Source organism: Poecile atricapillus, chromosome 1, assembly GCF_030490865.1.
Source record: "Poecile atricapillus isolate bPoeAtr1 chromosome 1, bPoeAtr1.hap1, whole genome shotgun sequence".
Lineage (NCBI taxonomy): Eukaryota > Metazoa > Chordata > Aves > Passeriformes > Paridae > Poecile > Poecile atricapillus.
Window position 1 is genome coordinate 105,098,532 of NC_081249.1, and position 23,891 is coordinate 105,122,422.

Below are 23,891 nucleotides of genomic sequence, written 5' to 3' on the forward strand. Positions count from 1 at the left end.
GAACTGAACAGTAGTAGGAAAAACACTTATAAACTGCTCTTATAAATTGCTTTTGTTTTCAGAACTTTCTGAAATTGATTCACTGATCACTGATCCTTCCACATCCTGAGTGCAGCACTGCTGACAAACAATTTTTTGAAGGCAAAAAAGTTGCCAAAACTGGCAGGCTTGATGTTCACTCTCAGGTGCAGGAGCTGTTGTTGCTGCAAACATTGCAGCTGGGCTATTACAACGTGGACCTGGAAAGACAAACTCCTTACGAGGTGACATCAGGAGGAGCAGTACCCTCCTCTCTGAAAATGGAGAATTTTATGATCTCCCTCCTCCTGTGTGATTAGTCATTGGGAGAGCAGCTGTTCACCACATCCTGGGCAGCTTTCCAGCAGTGTGACATTATTGACATGCCCCAATCATCACCCATTTCTGCCTACACTTCTGGCTTACATGCTTGAAATGTTCCTTTCGTCAGCTTTTGGGTCAACAGGAGGCTGGAGCCTGTGTGAAAGTGAGATGAGGGTACTTCTACAACAAACAAGACTCCTCCTTTCACGCGTCCTTACTGCAGTTCTCTTCTTTCACTGGGATTACACTTGAGTTAGTAAAGCCAACAAGGGGCTCCCTCAACCTCGGGATCAAGTTGCCATGCAAAAGTTTTTTAATTCAGAAATTCTGGGCTAAATAATCTTCAGCAACTAAAATAAAACTCATATCTATTTTTCTAGGAAGATGGGTTTCTAAGTGCTTGGATGCTGCTGAGCGACTGAAGGAGGGATTCCACAGATAATCTTAACATTTTTGTATGGTCTCCTGAAATTGTATCTGTCATCCCTTCCCCCTCCAAGGGGGACATAATTTCATTTTAGTGGAAGGGTTTTTGGAAGGGTTACAAAAATACCTCTTACACTCACTGAAATGTGACTGACAATAAAACCTATGCAAGGGAGCTGCAAGAAACAGATGAGCTATGGCTGTCCCAGATTTTGGATCTTTGGTCTCTCTTTGCACTTCAAAAGCATTATGTAATTTTCAGAATTAATCAATGAGTTACGCTTATATGGAGAAAACTAAACCAGAAAGGTTAGTTGCTTGAGAGCAAAACCAAAAAAAAAAGCAATAATCCTTTTTTTTCTCAGTCCCACAGTAGACATATTTGATAGTGTTGTGGCTTGTTCTCTTCCTTCTTATTCCAAAGGAGGGGGATGTCTCCTCATCGCTGGTGCTGCGCTCCCATTGACACAAGTGGGGCTGGCTCCCTTTGAGCAGGGCTGCGGTGCTCAGAACCTGAATCGCCCCCAGGGGCCTTGAACCACTGGCAGCAGAGGAGCAACTTGTGACCTTAAGGGGAAAAATGGTGATAAACATTATACTCCAGCCACTGGTTGTTCTTTCATTGCTCCCCTGAAAAATAAGGATTAATAAAGCAGCAGAAGACTGGCAGGTTTAGGGTTTGGGTTGCCTTGTTTTTCAGCAGCTCAGCAGCTCCTTAGCTGCTCCTGAGAGCTCCAATATCAACTGGACAATCAGTGCTCAGAGAAAGGAGCTTTATGTTTCCTTCAGTGTTAAAGGACAAGAGCTACCTGCCTCGCTGGCGAATGTGATTAATTGTTGCTTGTCTGGAGGAGAGGAGTTATGGCCTGCTGCTTTTTCAGACTGCCTTGTCTGCCTTGCCTCTCCTACAAGGCTGCTGAAAGGAGTGGAGGGGAGGATACTGTAAAATTTGTCAGTATGATGCTGATACACAGTGAAGTGCATGAGTATAAATATACTTCTCCTTTTTGAACTGATCTGCATCCACAAATAAGCAGATTATAATAAAGCATGGGGTAAATCTCCTAATTTTTTTTCACAGAGAAGAGCAGTCGTGAAAAGCAGATCATCTTCCAAAACTGCTCCTTTGCCAAATGCAACATTTCTATATATACACCAGTGTGGTCCAGCACTGACATCCTAATAGCAATGGAGTAAAATTGTCTTTTAATGCCCGTGCTTATTCCTTGTTCCCACAATAGCTGCTCAAGACATGACTCTGCTGGTAAACATTCATAAGGTTTTGTTTAGAGGAATTGTTTTCTATGTTGTCCTTGCAAGACAGTCTGGGGAAAGAGGTTCTTGAAATGGTAGGGCTTCCATTTTACTGAGAATCTCAACATTTTTTACTTTTTATATTTCATTTAAAACCCCTGTAAAATTACTGTGTTTAACAAAAAAAAAAGAAAAAAAAAAAAGAAAATATTCTCGTCCTCCTCATCTTATTTTTGCTGCTTGTTAAGTGCTTATTAAGCTTATTCTGTGCTTCTTAAGCACAGAAAAGTCACAATTTTTATAACTAGCAGGTATCTGGATTATGCCCCAAGAAGTCCAAAGTCCTGTGTTATAGACCTATGTGCAGATAACGATGATGATCATAGTCATGTTTTTATTTGGGGGGCTGTGGAAGAGAGAACTGTAGTGAGGCATTGTAAAACCAGAGCTTCCCATCAGATCTTCCCCACTCCAAACTTTTCTCCTGCTCTTCATTTTTACATTATGATTGTTTTCTTTTTCTATGTGCCCTTCTTAGCCTGCTCTCCTGACAGCCCAGCTGGTACTGTTCATAATTGGCAGGCCATTCAGGGCTTAGACAAAAATAGCTGTAAATTAAAACACGATTGACTGACCACTCTCTCCCCTGCCTTGCACCTTCTGTAGATACTTCTATGTGTGGAACATGAGTGGGAAATTATATCACTTTGTTCTAGTAAGATTTTATGCATCCTTTGCAGGGATGTAAAGGAGTACAGGCTGGTATTGTATAGACACAGGGCCAATAATTTACATTAAGGCTTGTGTGCTAGTTCTTCCTTTGGTTCACACTTTCCACTTTTCATGCATTTCATTAATTTTAATTATTTATAATATTAATAATAAACCAGTCTTCCTTCTGCTCTGTCCCAGGGGAACCCTCTCATGAAAATTAAAAATTAGGTATGTTATTACTGTATCTGCTAAGCATTAGGAGCCAGATTATTCTAGATAGTGATATCTGGAGAGTATGCTGATAATTTTAAATAGTCATTCACCTAAATAGTGAATTGGAATTGAAAGAGGGGTGGACAGTGTCAGGCTATTACAAGCTCTGTAACAGCACCTCTGGAAACCTGAATGGTGATTTAATAATGAAAAAAGACCCTAAAAATATTTTAAAAAATAAAAATCCAAAGCTTACAATGGTCTGTACCTGTAACAAGACTGATTAATAAAAAACTTTTGAAATGCTAATTATTAAGATGAAAGGCTAATAATTAGTCTGTGTAATTATTAACCAACTTTCAGAACTGACCTGACAGCTGTTTCCTGTGTTTTGGAAAGGATGATGGGCAGAGGAAGAAGGCTGCCACAGTGTTCCACCCATCCTTACTGACAGACATGTACTGGGAGGTGCAAAGCCCACAGCTGGTACTGCAGCTCAGGTAGAAAGGAAGGCAGGCAGGTAAGTAAGTTCATATAGGGTGAATGGGAGACATCCTTAGGTTAAACTTATTCTAAATCACCTTCTCCTCTAAAGAATGAAAATTCTGGGAAGTTTTTGGCATGGTTTTGGCGTCTGTTTTGTTGGCTGTGTGGGATTTAAAGTCTGTACCTTGCTAAAGGGGCAGTTCTTCTTGTAGCAGGTTTACAAAGGAGTCCGCACCCAATGTTCTGGTCTAGCATCCATAAATGGGGTCACAGCTCTCCTAAGTCTACAGGCTGGTAGAGCTTTTGCAGTAATGACTTTCCTTAGAGCAGGCATCCAATTTCTTTTAAATCCATTTAGGTCCAGTTGACCCAGGAGAAAAAAATTCTTAGGAGGAGTTTTCTGTTCCTCCCCCATCCAGTCATTGCACAAACAAGAACTCAGCCTCTATGAGTAAATTACTGTGTTTGGTTTAAATGTCTTCAGATTTCAGCAAGTTCAAGATGTGCAGCCGAACTTGTTTTAATTCTCCCTTCCCCTCTCCCATGAAATTTTGCTCAGAAAAGAGTTTCTGGGATGAGTTTTGACTAACTTCTGACTTTGCATATATTTTTTTTCCTACGTGCTTTCTGGCATATTTGTTATGTTCACGGGGTAATTTCTGTTCTATACCACATGGAGACCTTGATCTGCCACTGAAGCAAATACAGTTCCTGTGTTGAAGGCAGAAGCTTCCTTTTGAAAGTTGTCACAAAGCTCCTGCTCTTGCAGAAGATAATAGATTTCAAAGCCACCAGGAAAGCTGTCAGAGGGATCGGGCTGAGTATTACCATAAGGCATACGGATATCTGTTTAATTTTTTTTCCTTTTTTAATTAATTAATACACACAAAAGCTTCTCAGGACTTGGAACATTAGGAGTATCTTCGAAGTGGATTTGTTGGCAGAGGCTGGAAGGCGGGATCAAAGATGCATAATAGATTCTTTGCTGCATGGCCCAGCCTCAAAGAATTGGGTCTCATCTCACAGTGCAGAAGTCGATGGTGATTTTTTGATTTTTTTTGTAATCTATGGTGAACACCTGTCAGAGCTCTGCTGTGACTGGTTTCACTGAGCAGTGCTTAGTGCCTAGTTGAATGACTTATCCTAACATAGAAAGTATATATGCTATATTTGGGTTATTTTGAACCAAAAGCCCATTTTAGGCTGTAGTTAGCTTCACATGCTTTCCTTGTTGCAGAAGAGGACAGAATTGGAAAATGTGTGCATTTTAAATGGGAATGAGAGTTTTTATGTGTTGGACAGTAATTGTTTTCCTGTTGAGGAGTACATGGGAGTGCAGAATATGAGAGTGTTTTGGGACTGAAACAAAGGGTGGAGAAGGAATTAGTGTTTTGCAGGGTGCTGTTGTAAAGCTGATGGCTGACCTGCTTTGCAGCTTTTCTTCCTTTCACAGTTTCTGATCCTGGGGCTGCCCACCTAGGTTCTCCATAGGGGAAGCTAGAACAGAACCTGAAGAGCTGTCCTGCAGGAATGGGGGAAGAGATCTGTGAAAATGGATGGGCAGAGGAACTGGAGGGAAATGACTCCCATGAGTTCCCCATTACTATTTTATATATATTTTAATGGGTTGCTCTTAGTCCTGGTAAGCCTGCTGTGTTGGTTCCTGTGCTTTTGCCTTTCCCTGCGTGGTAGGATGCTTGCTGAAACAAGGATGAAAGATGGGGAAAATATGTTTATGTTGTTTGGTAGTGGGTGAATACCTGAAGTGATTCCAGGTGAACCACCTTCTAGACTGCTGCCACACCTGAACTAATTATCTTCACTGAGACATTTTTATTTACTGTGAGGAAGTCCCCAGAAGTTGTGCTGTCTGTGTAGGAAGAAGGGTTTAAATAATTCCTGTAACCCCTTTCTCATACTCATTTTCTGTTAGAATTGTTGTTGTCTGTATTTTCCAGGTAGTATTGAGAGCAAACTGATAATTGTAGCTTTGGTAAGCTGTTGGTATGATCACTTTTTTTCTAGGTTAAATGATTTATGATGCTTTACCACAGCCTTATAAACAGGAAAAGCCAGCCTAAAGACAGAAGAGAGATACTAATTACAGAATGATAGAAATACAAATTTAAAGCAGCCACAGTAAGGCAGAGAACTTAAACAAAAGAGCGTCCCTTTTATTACAACCTAAGCCTTAATTACATATCCTAAGTCCTCTATTATATCCTAAGTTTAATTGCAGAAAACAGAGGATGGGAAAACTAAGCCTTCACAGCCATATTTGGCAGGAGCTCTGGAATAAGATTTGCCATTAGAGGAGAAAGTAGGAAGTGAGCCCTCATGAGGAGCACCTGAGTGACATCAGGATACTCTAACTTGGACAAGAGGAGATGAAGAGAACGTGGAGCTCCTGCCATGACAGAATTGGACAGAAGTAAGTTGATGAGTACAGGCTTTATGTCCCCTGAATTAGTTAAGGGAGAAGGTAATGACCTGGTGTTGTACTTTACTTCTTTGACATTTAAAAAAAAAATGTTTGACTCTACATTGGAGCTGTGAATTTGTCACAAGATGGCTTAACAGGCTCCTAAATTGTTTATCAGCCACCATGAATGGTGTTTACTTGAGCAAATGTTTAATTAATTGTTATTTTGGGGGATTGGTAGCATCAGATACTGATCTTGCAGAAGGAACATATTTAGTAAATCATGGAAGTATACAGAATGCAGCTCTTCTACCTCTCAGTACTTAATGACAGCAAGGTTTCTCTACGATGTGTGTGGACCCTCTCCTGCAGACTTGTTTTGTTTCATTTCTTCCCATCCTCCCCAAAGTGGTCACTGAGGAGGGACATGTCCTGCTTCAGTTGGTGCACGGGGCTCTGATCAGCCCTGCAAGCCCTGGATTCTCTTCCAGGGAATCCTGGACTTCATATGTTTTCCTAGTTTAGTTTTCTTTGTTTACAAATACACAGGGTTTTCTAGCTAGTCTAAATTGAGTGTGTTCATTAAGTCTGAATAATGAAAGCATCGCTTTTTCCTCTTGGCTTAGTACAGACAATACAAAGAAAGCCATAACCTAGATAATCATGGAGGCTTAAACACCCTCAGTTCATTTACTACAAGTTGATTCCTCTAAGTTTCAAGGGTTAGGATGGGGTTTTTTTGGCTTGGGTTTTTGTGTGGCTTCTGAGACAGAGTTGCCTTTAAAAATAGGTGGAATTTTTTTCCTGACAAAGAAAAATGCACTTATTTAGCCACCTTAGGTTTATATTTCGAATTCTTGCTTCAAACAATGGGAGTCCTACAGAATTTCTGAATGATATCATTAAGTATTTTGCATAAGAGTATTTTCTAATTGCATTCTGTAACCTGAAGTTAAACACTCAGAAAGATGATAGATATAGTGGACAGTCTATATTAAAGATTTAATATGTGTCCAGAGTGTCTTAATATTTCAATGCTTAATGTTATCTACCTATATCGTCTCTACAGACAGAAAGTTGCCATCTGTTTTCCCTTTTCCACAGATGAAGTGACACACAGAGACAATTAGATCTATCTCTTCCCACTTGTTTTTAAAACCATCAGGGCCCAAATTCATGCAAAAATAATATGGCAGTGTCAGGAGTTAAACTTTGCTTTTAGTCTTAGATCACATTCCTCTTCCCTCAGCTCAAGTGCCTGCAAAGGGGATTTTGAAAGCTTCGTACTATGAGCAAAAGCTTCCTCTGAATGCTTCCCCTCTGTTGTTTCCAATGGAATCTTGTTGTTTATGGTCTCCTTCAGTACCGGCTTATGTAAAGCATGGAATTCCTCAGGGAGAGAGCAGTTAGTGAGAGACTCACAAAAACAGTGTGTGTGGAAATGGAAGAAGGTCTCTACCTCCCTTTTAAGTTCTGTGGGTTGTCATGAGCTCCATTCCCAGCTGACAGAGGCACTAGATAAGTCTCCATGAAACTCCATTCCCAACTTAGTCTGTGATCTTTCTTCCCAGCATCTGACCAGGTCAGTCTCCATTGCTGCTATCTATTCATAGACATGAATACATGGTACAGTTGGATTTTGTTACCCATAGAGAACTAGTTAGGACTTGGGGTTATTGTAGATAAAGGAAATGATAAATTCTTCTGTGCTTATATTTTACAGTTTTCACATCTGCAGTGTAAAATATATTGGCAGCTGTGAAACTGCAAAACCTGGGCTATTTTCTTCTTCTGTCTTTTTTTGTTTGTTTGTTTGTTTATTAATGCATAGTTTTGCCCTCAGTATGGGATTTCTTTGTCAAAAACACTGAGGTGAAAAGCCACGCAGCCCTCACCTTGTGAAAGAGCTTTAGAACAAGCTGCTGCCATGCTCTCCTGGACTGGGGGACACAAAGCTGTCTGGCTGACACCTTGGAGAAACAAGAGTGTGTCTCCACATCTCTAGCTCCTTTGCATAATCTGTGATATCTGAATTAAGTTTCATGACATATTAACACTTTGAAGCTGAGTTAATACACTGTGTTGTATATAATACATTATGTATGACTTGGGCATCAATTGTGCTGGAGCATCAGCAGCCACAGACTTGAAAATGTCTCTTTCTGTGACAGAAATCCTAAATAACACTGAAAACAAGTTCTGTTGGCACAATTTTATTTTGTATTCCTTGTCCCATTACAGGGTCTCTTACTTGCAAAACCACTCATGTTCAAGCTTTCTCTTCTCTCCTCCATGTACTTGTCATAAAGTCCCCGTTCCACATCTTTCATATTACAAATATTCCCAGGGTGTTGCACGGTTAATTTTAATTTGTAACATCAGAAGTGCTAGGATTATGTTAGCTTTGCTGAGCCTGGCCACTGTGATGTGAAGAAGAACAATGATGAGCATTAACATTTATAATAGCGATGTACTGCAAAGAAGAGTAAGAAACAGAAAGAAGACAAACCCCACTGTGTTTTTCTCTTCTTGCATATTCACATATCGTGCTCCCAAACTGAGCCAAGATAGAGCTTGCTTTGTAGACTTGTGAGCTATTCATTGGTCTGACATTGGATACAGTGTGTGTATATATATATATATATATATGTATATGTGTATATATATATGGGAAAATATGCAGTCACAGGTTTATTGCTCTTAATATAACTCATCTTAAGCCTGATTACTTTTGTTTCAAAATTAGACTCTTAGAGCATATTAATTATGGACCTATCCCCGGATAACATAGCTGTCCATGGGGGATTTCTGCCCTTAACTCTGATTAGTGTTAATAGGAGCTACCCATGTAATCTCCTAGAGGACCAAATAAGAAATAATGTGCTGCTAGCTGCTGTTTGTTGTTTAGGGTATAGAACAATGCTAAAATGTTCCAGGAGGGAATTGGTAGAGCGCCTAATAACGCTGGTCTGAAACCTTTCCATGCTTCATGTAAATACTGTAAATATTCCTATATACAAGAGGATGTAGGGGCAGAGCAAAGGGGAATGGGTTCAAATTTAAAGAGAGTAGATTTAGAATAGATTAGATATTAGGAAAAAAATCTTTACTATGAAGGTGCTGAGGTGCTGGAACAGATTTCCCAGAAGGTCAGGATTCTCAATCCCTGGAATTGTTCAAGGCCAGGCTGGATGGGGCTCTGAGAAACCTGGTCTAGTGGAGGATGTCCCTGCCCATGGCAGTGGGGCTGGAATGAGATGATCTTTAAGATAAGATGATCCCTTCCAATTTAGGTCACTCTGTGATTCTCTGTGGTGAATTCTGGAACTGATAAAAGCACATCACAGTACTATATGCAATATTACTTATTTTAAGGGTTATATATAAAGTGATAGTCCTTTTCTTATTTGGTTGGGGTTTTGTTGCTCTCGTTTTGGTTTTCTAACCTGAATTAGACATTAGGGAATAACTTTTTATTTTTTTTTCCATGGAAGCACTGGACTGAGGAATGTTACTATTATATAAATAATGTCTACGTGACCTGATGTTGTATGCCCTAATTATCCACTTGTCATTAATTCTCCCCCCACCTTGAATTTCTTGGGGGAAAATAATCTCATTGGAATTAGAAATAGAAACAATTTTCAAACAGAGGGGGTGGCTTGTTCTAGATGTTAGATAAACTTAGAGATTATTGGGCCTGTGTTGTCTGAGACTTCTGGGCTCTAGTGGAAGCTAAGCATATAATAATTAAAATAGCTTCTTGGTGATGGAGAATTTACTGCATCTTTTGACAATTCATCTCAGTAGCTAATTATACTTAAAACGTGCTTTTTATCTTCAGATGGAACTTGCAAATATTGGATTCTGTTTTGTGTCTGCCCACTAATTTAGAGTCTTATGAAATATCTTCTTCTTGTCTAGTCCCTTAAAGATTATAATCTTCTCTTTGAAGCAAAATACATTTAGTTCAGTGTCTCACTGGAAGGAGACTGTTTTGTTTTTTTTTTTTTTAGTAACAAAATCATTCTTGTTGCTCTTCTCAGCTTTCGTTCCAAGCTTATTTATTTTTATTTATTTATTTAAATTAAAGGTATTGTAGTTTCCCAGAGGCTTTCCTGCATTGTTCCCAGAGTCATTATGGTTTCCTGTGCACATCTGCAGCTGTCCCTAACTAAGCAAATGGCACAGACCTTTGTGCCTTCCTCATGGAGAGAGGTCTGACACCCCTGAGCCGATGGAAAGAGCAGGCAGGTGCCGTGCAGAATCCAGCCTTTGGTTTTATTGTCTAACACCATTCAGAAGCTGCACCCAGGAATAAAGCAGGATCTCTTCCAAATGATCGTGCCTATTCTTAGAAACAGCTAAATCTTATGATCATGATGGTAGGCCCGTGTGACTGGAGGGCTGTGATCCAGGGCGGAGGTGATGAGGAATGCATAATGCCTGCCTTATCACTGGGGCTCCTCAAGGAGGAGAAAGTCACAGCTTGCTGGATATACAGAGGGAAATAAAAGGTGTAACACAGTTGTAGCTGTGCCAGCTGCTCTGCAGGTCAGAGCAGGGCAGAAGTACTCTTACCCAAAATGTAGTAACAGAAGAAAAGTAATTGTGTCATTTTCTGTCAGTCCGCTCTCTGCAAAGAATGCAAGTCAAACTCTGGGATTAGATGAATGATGATGCTGACAAAGCAGTGCCCTAAAGGTGTGTGTGGGGATAAACAAACACATCCAAATGAGAAGAGTCATGGGCTTCTCTTAGGGAACAGTGGGAGCTGACCATCCTCATCCGATCACTTCTGAGTTCAGCTAGCCCAGCCTCATGCAAGGGCATGCTTTATGTCGCTTCACTTGGTTTATTCTTTATCCACCTGCTAGACTAGGTGGAAATTACCTTTTTTCAACATACTGTTAATGAAAATGAAGGAAAATGGGGTCAGGTATAAGTGAGGGTGTCTCCCCCATCATATGGAAGAGAAACAAAAAAGGAAGAGAAAAAAGCTCACCAGAGAGGCACGGAAGGACATTCATGTGTTGAAAAGATGGTAGTGATGAAAAATAGGAAGACTGTGACTGTGATCCCTGTCTGTGGATAATTTATTTCTAACAGGCTGTAAAAAATATACTTCCAAGCATTTGTTTTATTTTAGTTGCAGATGAAGAATTGTTCAGTACACCTTTACTTTCTTAATCTTTTGCTGCTCCATATTTTTATGACAACACAGTTATAATGGAGCATTATATTGGGATATAATATATGTCCAGGATCTTCCAGTACTTTTCTGTCACTTGGTTTTGTTACAGTAAATGCATACAGGCATCTTGAGCTTTTACTGTTGGTACAGAAATAATTAAAGCATCTTAGGTGGCCTGTCTCTTGATATTTTAATTTGATGTTTAGCTAGGCTTCTGCTCCTGATCAAAGATTTATTTTAGTAGAGGACAGGGCACAAATGTCTTCTCTTCAAATTTTCTGGGTTGTGCGTGTTAGCATATTTTATAATGAAATACACAGAAGCCAAGCACTGACACTGCTCCAAAGTAAAACTGGTAGCAAAAAGCTGTGCAACTATAAAACTCATGACACCATCATAAAGTATGGCTTTTCAGTGTGGATGGGCTGACACTTTTCTACTATTTCATCTTTTTAGCTGATTTATTAAGTAGGGTTGAATGTTGCTGTGGGCTGAATTACTGTAAGTATCATCTCAAAAAGTGATCTCTGCAAAGACAGGCCTCAGAACATTGCCTGATTTCTGCATTTAGCTCCACTTATTAGAACTGATCACTCAGAAGAGAGCACACAACAAATATCCACGGTATTCAGAAGGTACATAAAGTCTTAAATTGATTTTATTTCTTTTTGTACTCTTTAACATTTAATGTAATCCTGTCAAGTTGGGTGGTGGGTTTTATTTTCTGGGCATAGGAAGATGGGGAAAAAAACCCCCACACCATGCTTTAAGCGTCATTAACAAAGAACTTTACACAAGGAGGAGATGTTAATAAGTAATGAAACAAAGGCTCTTTTATGGAGATTAAATGTCCATGTGTCGAAGTACAAAGTTCGTGTTGCAAAGTGCAGCTGTTCCCCTGCTCACAGCCCCAAAGGCTGGGTTCAGAGTCTGCCAGCTTTCCTGTCATGGAGCTGACCGGGGTAAGGTCCGGCCGAGGTTCAGAGGTCAGTGGCTGAAGCTTTGCTGGCCCCGTGGCCCTGCCGTCTGACACACTCGGGATAACCAACTTAAAATTATAAGTACAACCAACAAAAACTTCCCCTTCCCTTTTCTGACGTGTCAGATTTCATTAAAGAGGGAACGTTTTGGAAGGAGTCGCTGAAGTGTTTAAAAATAATGTGCTGCATAATGGAGTGACCTCACCAAACCCCTCTGAGGGAGCAGGCTAGGAAAATGATGCATGTGGGAAGTAGTGCCCGTGTGCCTTCTCCTTCCTCCTAAGATTTAAATGAGGAAAAATGAACAGCTAATTCTATATATCCAAAGGGATGAAACAACTCTTTTAAAGAAAGAAACAAGAAAGAAAAAAAAGCTAGTCCCTGTGTTTCCTTTGTGTCACGGTAACGGTGTTCCACACCATGGGGGTGAAGAGAACTTAATATGTCTGGATATCCTGCTTTCAGATCCTCCTTTTTCACCTCCTTCAGAGGCTTTTTGGAAGCTAACCCAAACTTTCTTATTCATAAGGGCTGAAAACCCCACCTGTGCAGCTTTTTTGATTAGCTGTGGTCATATCAAAGGCTGCTGTACCCAAGCACAGACCCTGAGTGAGAACGGAGACTGACAGCTGAGAGCAAAGGCTGGTACAAACACTCTTGGAGGAATTTATATTTCAGGCAATGCTGTGTTACAGATAGAGAAAAGTTTTCTGTCTGTTGCCACATTCTTTATCATGGAAAGGATGATAAACCATGGGTGGTAAACCAAGTCATCAGTGCTCAGTGCCCACAGCATGCTGCAGGTCTGAGCAGCCTGCTGTCATCTCACCTCACTGAAAGGAAAGCATGTTCAGAAAACTTTCTCAGACATCAGAAGTCTTCCCCCCCTCATATCACAGCTGCTATATGTCTGGGTTCAATAAATTTAATTATTGAGAGCCACAATTAAAACCAGGATTCATGGAAGGACTGTAGTAGCCAAAAGCATGAGTTCTGGACTAAAAGATTTCTTTTTTAAAAAAGAAAAATGTTTAAAAAAAATGATTTTTTTATTTCCTACAAACCTTGATGAGTCCACCAAATACCAGAGGAGCCTTCCACTGATGAGTTAGTCCTATGCTTTTGTTCTTACTTCAGGTCTGACCTTCCCCTTCTAAGCAATATATTTAAGAAACTACAAGGACCCTGCAGTGAACACACCGCCCTATGGCTTGTGAAAAGAGTATGAGCTACTCAGTGCTTAAAAAGAAGTGAGGAAAAAAAAAGTCAGCCAAGGTCCACAGATCCAAAATAATGTGCTATAATGGCTGAGCCCTTCCTGGGAGAATGCTGAGAAACAGAAATAACAGGAACTGTACCTGTGATGTTCCATTCCTGTCCTGGACTGTGGAAACTCAGGAATATTAGGGAGGTTTTTTTCTGCTACTCTTTCCTGCCTGTGTGCAACTGCTGCAGTGAACAGACCAAGTCATTGAGACATTGTTGGAAGTAGTGGCCGTGGCAGAGCACATCCATAATCAGTTCATTTGGTCTGCACTGATGCAAATCCCTGACATAGCAGCAAAGGTAACATTTTATGTTGCTCCCACTGCTGAAGTTCTGCCCGAGTCTCTGGCCTCTCTTTGCAAGGCTGATTATACCTGGCCTTGGAATCTTTGTTTCCTAAGAAACTCTGTCACTACCCTCCCCAGCGCTTCTGGCAACTGAAAATACACAAAAGGTGGGGAGAAGATGATAAATATCTTAACAGCTATAAAGTGTGTATATTGCTTGCTGCACTGGTAAAAGTCCTTCGGGTGATAGAGCTCTTCTGGGTGGTAACTACTGTTTTGAGCCTTGGCTTGCTTTGTCTGAGAAGATGAACCCTGTCAGGCCATTACTACTGCATGGAGTGGGATTCCTTCATTCTTTTCTGTTAGCATTGACCACATATTCATAATAATATATTTGTAGGGGAAGGTATAATGGAAGGAAGGAGGAGAGCACCTATAGCCCTGTGATTAGTGAGTTTTCATGGGCCAGGGTAGTAGGCTGAAGTTCAGGTACATAGTCCAAATCAAGCAAAACAGGAACTGGGACTGGGCTGCAAGGTAGCAGCTATGCTGATTGTTTGCTCCACTGAAGTAGATAGGTGAACATTTGCATCTCCCTCTTGCCCTCCCCTCGCCCCGTTTTCATCATAGTCTTGTGTGCCTGTGTCACCTGGCTTCAGTTAGAAATACAAGAATAAACAGGAAAATTACTTGCAGGTCAATTCTTGCTTTCAGTTTTCTGCTTCTTTACTTTCTCTCTCTCTTTTTCTGGTTTTTCTCCCCTTTTTGTTTTATTTTAAATTTTTGCCTGAGTGTACCTGCTTTTGTTTAAAGTTGCCTATTTTCTTTCTCAGCAGATAGTTTGAGAATCATCCTACCTGTTGCCTGCCTGAACCAAGAACCAGATCCTAGAGAAGGACTGTGCCATACTAGTTGGTTGCAGATCTACTGGGATCCTAATATTGAGAGAGATCTAACAGGTAGGTAAAAGATGGAATTTGTTCAAGGTGCTGAGACTCTTAAAAGAGAAGACTGTTATTGCCCCTTCTGAAAAGAAAAAGTGGCCAGAAAATGGTGTATGCACGCAGATATGACTTGCAGGATATTTTTTAATCTGGGAACTAGTATCTTTCCACTAAGAATCTGTGCCTGTGAAATGTTTTCTTAGTTTACAAACTCCCCAGTCCCTGTTTCAAACCCCTCCAGGTAAGGCTATCAGAAAAGTACTCCCATCTAGCTTCCTCCTTCTCATGCAAATACACATGTCTTAAGAAAATGCAGGGGGATTTTCTTTTGGCAGGAATACTGAAAAAAGCCAAACCAGAATAGTCCAAAAGGCATTTTTATTTGTTTCTCATTATTATTTTGGTTTTGCTCTCCTCTTCAGAACTTTCTTTTCTGCGTGTCTTCTTCACTCAGTCTTGACCACACTGGCTGGGTAGAGTAATAGGCCTGTCTGCAGCTACAGTTTTACTGCTTTACTCTCCTGGGGCAGTAAAGGCAAACTTTCTACCACCCATTGCTTCTTCCTAATGTAGGTAGTGTTATATCAGCAAGAAGATGCTTGTAGAGATACTTAGAGTGCTCTCTAAAGCAAATTGATGTTGATAATTTGGTGTTATATTCAGTGAAACTGTTTGCACACTAGGACTTTAACAATTCATTTAAAAATCACATTTCAAATAAAATACAAAGTATCCCAGGTAAATGTTAAAATTAGAAGAGGATTCTGAGTAGCTCACTACTTTATGTGTTGGTAATAATGAAACAAGTACATGTTAGATGAGTTGCACACATTGTTACAAAATTAGAAGGAAAGAGGGGACTAAAATGAGGTCATTTTTATAGGTATACATATAGGACGTCCTATATGTAGGTCCATAAAGGGACTTTGACAAACTTCTTCAAAAGAGTTGTTCAAACAGTAATGCTTCTTTCCTCATATTAAGATTTAAGTCTTCCTTGGAAAGAAGCTCAGATTTTTTCACTTCAGTCATAGAGCATGGCTTGCACTGTGTAAAATATTGATTGAAAATAAGCTTCTCTAAGAAAAGAAAAAAGAGTAAAATAACCAAACTTGCTTACAATGTGTGAATTATGATAGACATCACATAAGATATATGATGTGAGAAAGGTTTGAGTCTTTACTATTAAAAGACCTTGTTGTTTCTGGTTTTCTTGTCTGACATCAGGATTTATATGAAAATCCAGATTTGTATTGCTTCTGTATTGAGGGGGGGTCCTGTGTGATTGTCCTGTTGTGTGTCTGGCTGCTGTTTTGCCATAGCTAAGGGTGGAGATCAGTGGTTTATTGTGAAGATGCTGGCTTTAAATACAGAGTTCAGATTGTGGTAGAAGATTTTTGGTTTACTGAGCTCTCAGTTCTCAAAAATAAATCTCAATAAACTGTCACCTATGGTGGGAGTGATTTAAACAATTAATGATGTTTTGACTGGAAGAAGAATGAATGCAGAAGGATCGTCCAGAGAATTGAATTAATTTCTTGCCAGTGTTACTTTTAGCTTATTTTTCCTTTCTCTAATTCACTCTCACACTCTGGGAGTGATCCTTTGTTCCTGCTCTTGTTCCCCAAAGTGCTCCCTGCCTGACTATCAGCACAGATACGTAGTTTTCATCTGTGGAGAGTTTTCTAACTTTTTAGTCATAACTGAAAATTTATGTGCTCGGTTCAACTCGATGAATTGCATGACAAATCTGCAGCAAGGCAGACGCCATCGGGGAGACAGAGAGGCTGCCCGTCTGTCTTGCCAAGTATCTCAGCAATCCTGGGACAGCAGCAGCTCCCTAATGCGACAATGAGCCATGTTGACTTTTTGATATATACGGGTACAAAGTTCCTGCCGAAGATTTTTTGCTTCTCGAGCGATCGTTTGACGCAGCCGGGTATCTCCACCGTGCTTCCATATCTGCTGGAGAGGGAGAGGGAGGGCATCACACCAGGGCGTTTCAGCACCTTATCAGCCGCACTGGTGGGTGCTGTGAGGACCAAAGAGGAGCAAGGGTGCTCCTCACAGACTTCAAGGTGTGTGCCTGCATGTGTAGCCTATTTTCCATGATGCAACTGAAATGTTCGCTAATTAGCTTTTGCTTGTTTACATTAATTGAATTTGTACACATAGGCTGTTTTGATATATTTATTTTTATTTCAAAACTCTGCTGTTTTTTATGCTGGATAGACAGCAACACCATGCATTTATTTTCTGTGCTGACAAGCAGACTTGTTTCCTTGTGAGCAGATGAATTGTTTACTTTTCAGACAAAATACGAACACACTCTTTGGAGCTGTATTATAGCATGAACTGGTCTATCTGACAGACTGGTAGGTACACATTAAACAAACAACAGGTGTTCAAATTCATTGCTGCAGCTAAAATAGCATTTGCTGAAATATATATAAAAAATTCTGAGAGTGCAAGAAGGACTTGAAAATGTGTCCACTTTTTTTATTCACATCCCATTTCAATAGCTCATTTTTAAGTAACAGTGAAATTGTTTGGACTTATTTGGTTTCAGAAGAAGTGAATACAAGATAAAATAATTGGTTATCTTCAGTTTGGTGTTAAGATGTACTTTTTTCTTTTTCCAGGAAAGATCCTTGAATTAAAAATAAGCCAGTTGATTTTCTATGGATTTCGTCTGAGCCACGAGCTTTAGGTTAATGAGACTTTGATTTCTTTTTCAAAATACCAAATCAGTTTATGTGAGGGACAGAGCTTAAGTTTTCACTTTAGCCCCAAGTTTTCTATTTTTAATGTGTTTTCTAAAGGGACTCCTGAAATCTGGAATATTGGTGATGCAGGGCTTTCTTGCTATGACTAAGACAGTAGTCAGACACTGCTTGTGCGCAAAGTGAAATGAAGGCATGGAAGAGAGGAAAAAACTTGGAACAACAGCTTATGAAATTGGCCACCCAGCTTCCTTGTAATATAATGGTGATGGCAAAAAGACTCTTGAGTGTTACAATGCTTCACATCTCTGTGGAATTCAGCAGCTGCCTCTGGATATGGTCATTAGCTTCTTTAAAGTGGTGTTGATGTTTTCACAAAACTAAGCAGATATCAGCCCCTGAAACACTAACTGTACCGAAAAGGGATAGATGGATTTAGTTGAATTCCTTCCCTTTGAATGTCACAAATGTAGATTTCACACCAGAGGATAAAACAGTGTTGCAGTTTAAGCAGCTTGTCTCTAGTTGTTGGATTTTACTTTTCTGTGTTTATGCCCTCTTTTTTTTCCCCTTCTTTGCCATTGACTTTTATGGCAAGGAGCTAATGTAAAGATGGTTTTGATAAACACATCCTGTGTATCTTAAGCATCAGCTCAGTGAATCTTCCTCTGAGCTGCAAATCCATTCCAATACTCAGGATTTTAGCCAGAGCCACAGGGCAAAACTCTTATGTTGCACAAAAAAAAAAAAAAAAAAAAAAAAGCCAAGGGAGTTTTTAATGATCCAGCAGAGATGATAGGACCTTGGCATATGAAAAACCCTGATGTAGTAAATCAAAGCAGGCTGTCTTGAGTGTAGTAATATTTTTATGCTAATAAATTAGTGTCATAAGTGATTTGTCAATAAGATGTAGAATATGCTATGAGGGAAGTCAGACAATATTTTTCTTTCCCATAGAAAAATAGGGTGAGGTCATAGCAAAATCCTCAACATGATTTTTTTCTAAGAATTATGTGGGTGCTCTGACCCACTGTGCAATATTTGCATATTTAAATTCTTATGTGCCTAAGGTACCCTTACATACCTAAGCAAGGTAGATGAAGATGGGCTGAGAGAATTGGGGCTTCTGGAGAAGAGATGACTCTATACTGGTCTTTTAGCACTAAAAGGTGACTTATAAGGAAGATGGGGACAGATTTTTTAGCAGGGCTTGTTGCGATAGGACAAGATGTAATGATTTTAAACTGAAAGAGGGTAGATTGAAACTAAAGAGAGAAATTCTGTATGATGAGGGTGGTGAACCACTGTTACAGATAGCCCAGAGGGGTTTTAGATGCCCTATTCCTGGAAGTTCTTCAAGGTCAGGTTGGATGGAGCTCTGAGCAACATGATCTAGTTGAAGATGTCCCTGCTCACTGCAGGGCCTTGGACTGGATGACCTTGAACCCAAACCATTCTACTTATCTTTTGATCTTCTTGTCACACCAGGCCCTGTTGCACACAACCTTCCCCCACTGCTGCTTCATGCATAAAGAATTACAGGTAGAAGTCCAGTCTGACCATTTGGCACTCCTCTCTCCAGTGATGCTATAAAAATCCCTTAGGAAGGTCACAGGATTATCAAACTCTAAGGAACCATACTTTGATATCTTTGTTTTAATTCATCCCTGCTTTTAACAGATTTGGAAGTTGCACCTTAGTACAAAATTTTGAAGTGTTAAGTGGATGTAGTTCCTTTGGAACTTGCTGGGTTGGCTGCAGCAGAGCTGCACGTCTTCTATGAGCCTACCAAAACAAGCGTGATACTGAGAAAAGTTTTCATCTTTCTCAGCATCCAGAGAGTTTTGGAAGGTAGAAGGCTGTTTTGTTTGCCATGTTTTTCAAGTAAAATTTGCCAATCTGTGACAAGATCTTCTTCTGTAGTAGTAAATCAGGGTCTCTGCAGTTTGGACCCGTTAGCCATGGCTCAGGAGCAGGTCCCCGAGGTGGAACCCTGGCACATCCTCTCACACATCACAGTGTATATTTTCAGAACCACCTCTGCACTGTGCCCTGTGGTTGCACTTTCTTCTTGTGGGTTTCTGATTTCAGGTCATGATTCCTGGGCAGATACTTTTTCCTATCTCTGGCTGCTGACCCTTGGTTTGACTTTCTGCTTCCTGGTTTTTGGCCATGAACCTTGGGCTCATTTCCCAGTTCTGGACACAGGCCCTAACCTTTAGGCTGGATAGCCCATGCTCCAGTCTGCAATCCTAGACAGCCACCAGGCCATCTGTAGTAGACAGTCCTCTAATTTACTCAATAACAAATGAAATTTAACAGATACTTTTGGGTGTTTTTTTGTTTTGTTTTGTTTTTTTATTTTATGACAACTGCAGCTATTTACTTGTAAACTGGTCTTCTATTAGTATTTTGCTAAATTGTGAAATGTGAGCTTCTACTTTTCATTAATTATTGTACTGTGCCTAATGGCCATCCTTTCTTAGGGAGAGTATCACCATGTCTGAGCCAGTGGAGGGGGGGAACAGAGCTGTTAGCATGTATAAACATTTCAAATCGGTGGCCACAAGTCAAATAAATTACTCTAGAAAAAGCAATAGTGTCAGAACTTCCATTTCATTTCTATGTAACATGTTATAAACATTATTGATATACTGTATGCATGGTCTGCTTGTTTTTATGGGAGTTCATAATGTCATTCTTGCACACATGACATAAGAGTGTAAACACACTCAAAATGTGGTCACTCAGACCCATAAGAGTGTCGTGACTGAAACTTGATGAAAATATGAGTTACAAAGTTCACAAAGTATGAAGATAAATTTCCAGAAAGAGGAAGAATTGAAACTTATAATGTGTGTTAATGTTCAGGAGGAAGAAGGGTCAGGTTGCTTTGGCAGGAAAATAAATGGATAAGGAGTGCAAAGCTGAGTTGTAAAAGGAACTGAAGTTGATACTTAACCAGTTACAAGTCATATGGTATAGACAATAATGTGAATCTGAGTGAAAACTGCTTTTGTATATGCCATATATGTTACATTGTTTATACACAAAATGGTGTAGCATAGGAATTCACACACACACACACACACACACACATATATATACACATATATACACATTCAACAGAAAATAGAAGTCACAAGATCTGGATGAATTTTATTTAATTTTGCCCATCAAAAAGTCAGGGATAAAAAGTTCCATGATGATGCAATGTTTTTGCTTTGTAATGTTTTGATGGAATTAGGTATCTAAAATCAAAGTAATAAGTAATTCATCCATCCTGTTTCTATGTAAAAGTATGTGACTTTTGCCAATCTAGGAAAAAAGTGTTATTTTGCTCTAGCTCAAAGGTAAGTTATATTCTGCTGTTCAAGGCTGTTTCATAGAAATGTGAACCATCCTTAATTTTAGAGCTTAAATCAAGATCCATCAATAAGGAAACACTTAGACTAATTTTTTTAATTAAATTATACAAACTCCCTTGCTAAACCCATCTCCTTCTGCCCTTTGACTAGAAGAGCTGTCCTTTACTAGAGTAGTTTTCCTGTAATGGGTTTTATTGCCCTGAAGTAGGCTAGCTCAAATAAGGCATAGCAAGATGTTCATGGGATTTAGCTAACACTGAATTGAGACTCTCTTGCTTAGTAGGAGTGAAGGGGATGGTGGAAGCAGCAAGTTTAATGCATTGCTTTGGTGTGTTTCTTCCAAATTGGCCCCGTGCATTAATATGATTTTACATACAATTGTTAAACTATCAGCTCAGAGAATGAAGTAAAACAAGTACCTCCTCCAATTTATTTTTCAGTTAAGATCTTTTAGTATAAAAAGCTACAGAAGAATAGCAGGGCATGGTTTTTATCTAAACTAACTAAACTTTTTACTTGGTTAAAACTCTTTAATGGAACTGCCTGTGAACTTGTATGGTATTCACCATGTATAATGATAGCTTTTTTTTTTTCCCCTTCCAAATGAATTAAAAATGGAAAGTACTTCCAGTACTTCTTGGTAAGTACAAAGAAGTCAGATCCCTTGGTACCACAGAGGTCCTTTCTTCATTAGAGGCAGGTAGTTTCCATTATTCATATTCGGTACCACTACATTTAAAGTCCCACCATTACTTAAAAAGCAAGATATTAATGAGAGATGTTACTGGAGTGCTGTCTTTTAATTTGATATTGTTCGATCCAGATGTTTTAGAATTTCTAAGAGTAAAGCTTCCATTGCCTTATATTAGAGAAGATTTTATAGGCAAGAACATCTAATTCTTGTCTGGTTTCCCTTGATAGCCAATTGCCTTTCTTAAACCTTCACAATTTACTTCTAGGGTAATCCTTTTGCTTTGCTTTAAATAATTTCTCTGATTCCTTGATATCCATGCATTGCAATTAGTTATATATAGATATTTTTCATACCACCCCCATCCACTTAGCTGGTGAGGAGACAATACATACTTAGCACTTTTAATTTTACCTCATAAATCAGTCATTGTAGCTCCAAAATCAGTTACATTTTTTCCTAAACCATCACTCATTACAAAGAGTCTATTATGTGTGTCTGTGAATAATACATTAATTGTGTGGTTTAAATTCATAAACAATGTTACACAATTAACTTCATAAAATTGCTCACTTTCAAAATTGTATAGCTACAATTTCTATAATAGTAGCTAAAAGACAAAAGCACTAAGCCAGGCATTGTCACTTTGAATTGCCACGGTAAAGCAGAGGCCTCTTAAATGTGCATTTATGACTGAAAGTGTAGTCCTTGTTACAGATTCATTCCTTTAAGTTCTTTCTCCAAGGTTTTGTTTTGTGTTCCTCTGCACTAATGATGTAAGACGTGATTACTTCAGGCAATGGCTTTATTAATATAAAGAAATATTACTGAAGATTTTTTTAACTGGATTTTTAAAAAAGTATATTTTTCCTTGCGTTTTATTCTCTATCAGATTGTTAAAAAACTATTTTGCTTTTTTGCCTTTGGCAAACACTTTTTTCTTGGGATGGCATGAATAGCAGGATCTACAAGAAAAGAGTACACAATCCAAAACCAAAAGGAAGCATATTTATATGTTGATAATTGTTTGTTCCAAGTTTGAAGACTAAACTGAGATCCAGATCCCACAGGCTAGACAGCAGTGAAGGTATCTCTGTTGTATTACAGCATTCAGATAAAGTAGAGAAAGAGTTGAAATAGGCATTTCACATCTGGGAAGCTGAGGTGGGAAAAGTGGAGAAGGAATCTGCCCAGTATTCGGCTGGAGAATCAGGAGTGTGATCTCCTGCCTTCCCACTGAACCGATCTGCAAAACTCTATTTATTCTATAATCTGTTTTTATACTCTTATCTATTTAATCTTCCCCCCACATCAATTTTTATAAGTATGTCTCCACAGAGAACTCCGGCTTAAGGAATGTTTCTGCAGATGAACCCTGAGGTTTCATAGTAACACTGTATAATCATGACACGGGAGGTACTCGGCGTTAAAATGCAGCAAATTTCCATTGGAAATGACTCGTTCCAGAGCGGGGAAGGGGGGTTTGCTGTCTCTTATTGCCTCCCTGCCATGGCTCACGGTCGGCAGCCGCGGCTCCTTACATAATGTCACATATGTCACATATGTGCTGCCAGATTGCCCCATCCTGCCGGGGGCAGGGGAGGCTCCCCTGGCCCCTGCTGCTCGCACGGGGAGGAGAAGCCTGCGGAGTCCCGCTTGGGATTTTCCCATCGGGCTTTTGGAGATGGGAGCCTGGGGACCAGGCTCGGTGCCTCCGTGCGTGTGCCGGGAGCAGGGAGGGGGCGATGGGCCGGGCACTGCCGGGGAAGTGCTGGGGAAGTGCTGGGGAAATGCTGGAGAAATGCTGGGGAAGTGATGGGGAGGTGCCGGGGAAGTGCTGGAGAACTGCTGGGGCACTGCTGGGGCACTGCTGGGGCACTGCTGGGGCACTGCTGGGGCACTGCTAGGGAACTGCTGGGGAACTGCTGGGGAACTGCTGGAGAACTGCTGGAGAACTGCTGGCTCTGCTCCCCTTGCTCACAACGCTGCTCTCCGGCTCCTCTCTGGGCTCTTTCCTCTCCTGGCCATTTTTCCCCGTCATTCCTCTCCGAATAACCCCAAGGTTAGCACTGCCCTTCTGCCACCTGGATATTTGCACACAAGGGCTGTGTGGTCAAAATCAGTGTCTCAGCCATTCTTAACCTCTACTGCATAAAAATACACTGGGGGGAAGTTATCCCGTGGCCTATAGCTGTGGTGTAGAAATACACTCAAATGAAAGCCCAGGCATGGAATGAAAGCGTTTGGTACCCTACCACTCAAAGTAAAACACAGCCAGTAGCTCTTTAGCATGGGATACTAGTTACTGCATGTGTTACATTACTGCATGTTGTCTAAACTGGAGATTCCACCACTGCTGAACTGCACCTTGTGTGAAACTCCAAATCTGCTACAGTTCCAGATTTATAAAACAGCATTATAGGGAATATAGGCCTATTAATTTTACAGTCTAATTTCTGATTAGATTTTACAGCACCTCTGATGCATAGATTTTTACCCATTAAAAATGATGACAATCCAGTTCTGTCATTTTAAGTAGAATTAGAGCCAGTATTGCCAAGTATGATAATGTCTTGTAAAA

At 40.0% G+C, this 23,891-nt stretch overlaps 1 protein-coding gene across 2 annotated transcripts in view; it reads left to right on the forward strand.

Annotated features, from left to right (window-relative positions):
- Positions 1–14,434: 14,434 nt before the first annotated feature.
- Positions 14,435–23,891, forward strand: part of NRIP1 (nuclear receptor interacting protein 1) — a 96,238-nt gene continuing 86,781 nt past the window's right edge. For both annotated transcript variants that reach the window (XM_058829458.1, XM_058829460.1), the window contains exon 1: positions 14,435–14,543. The gene's annotated coding sequence lies outside the window, so the exon portion shown is untranslated. The remainder of the gene's footprint in view (positions 14,544–23,891) is intronic.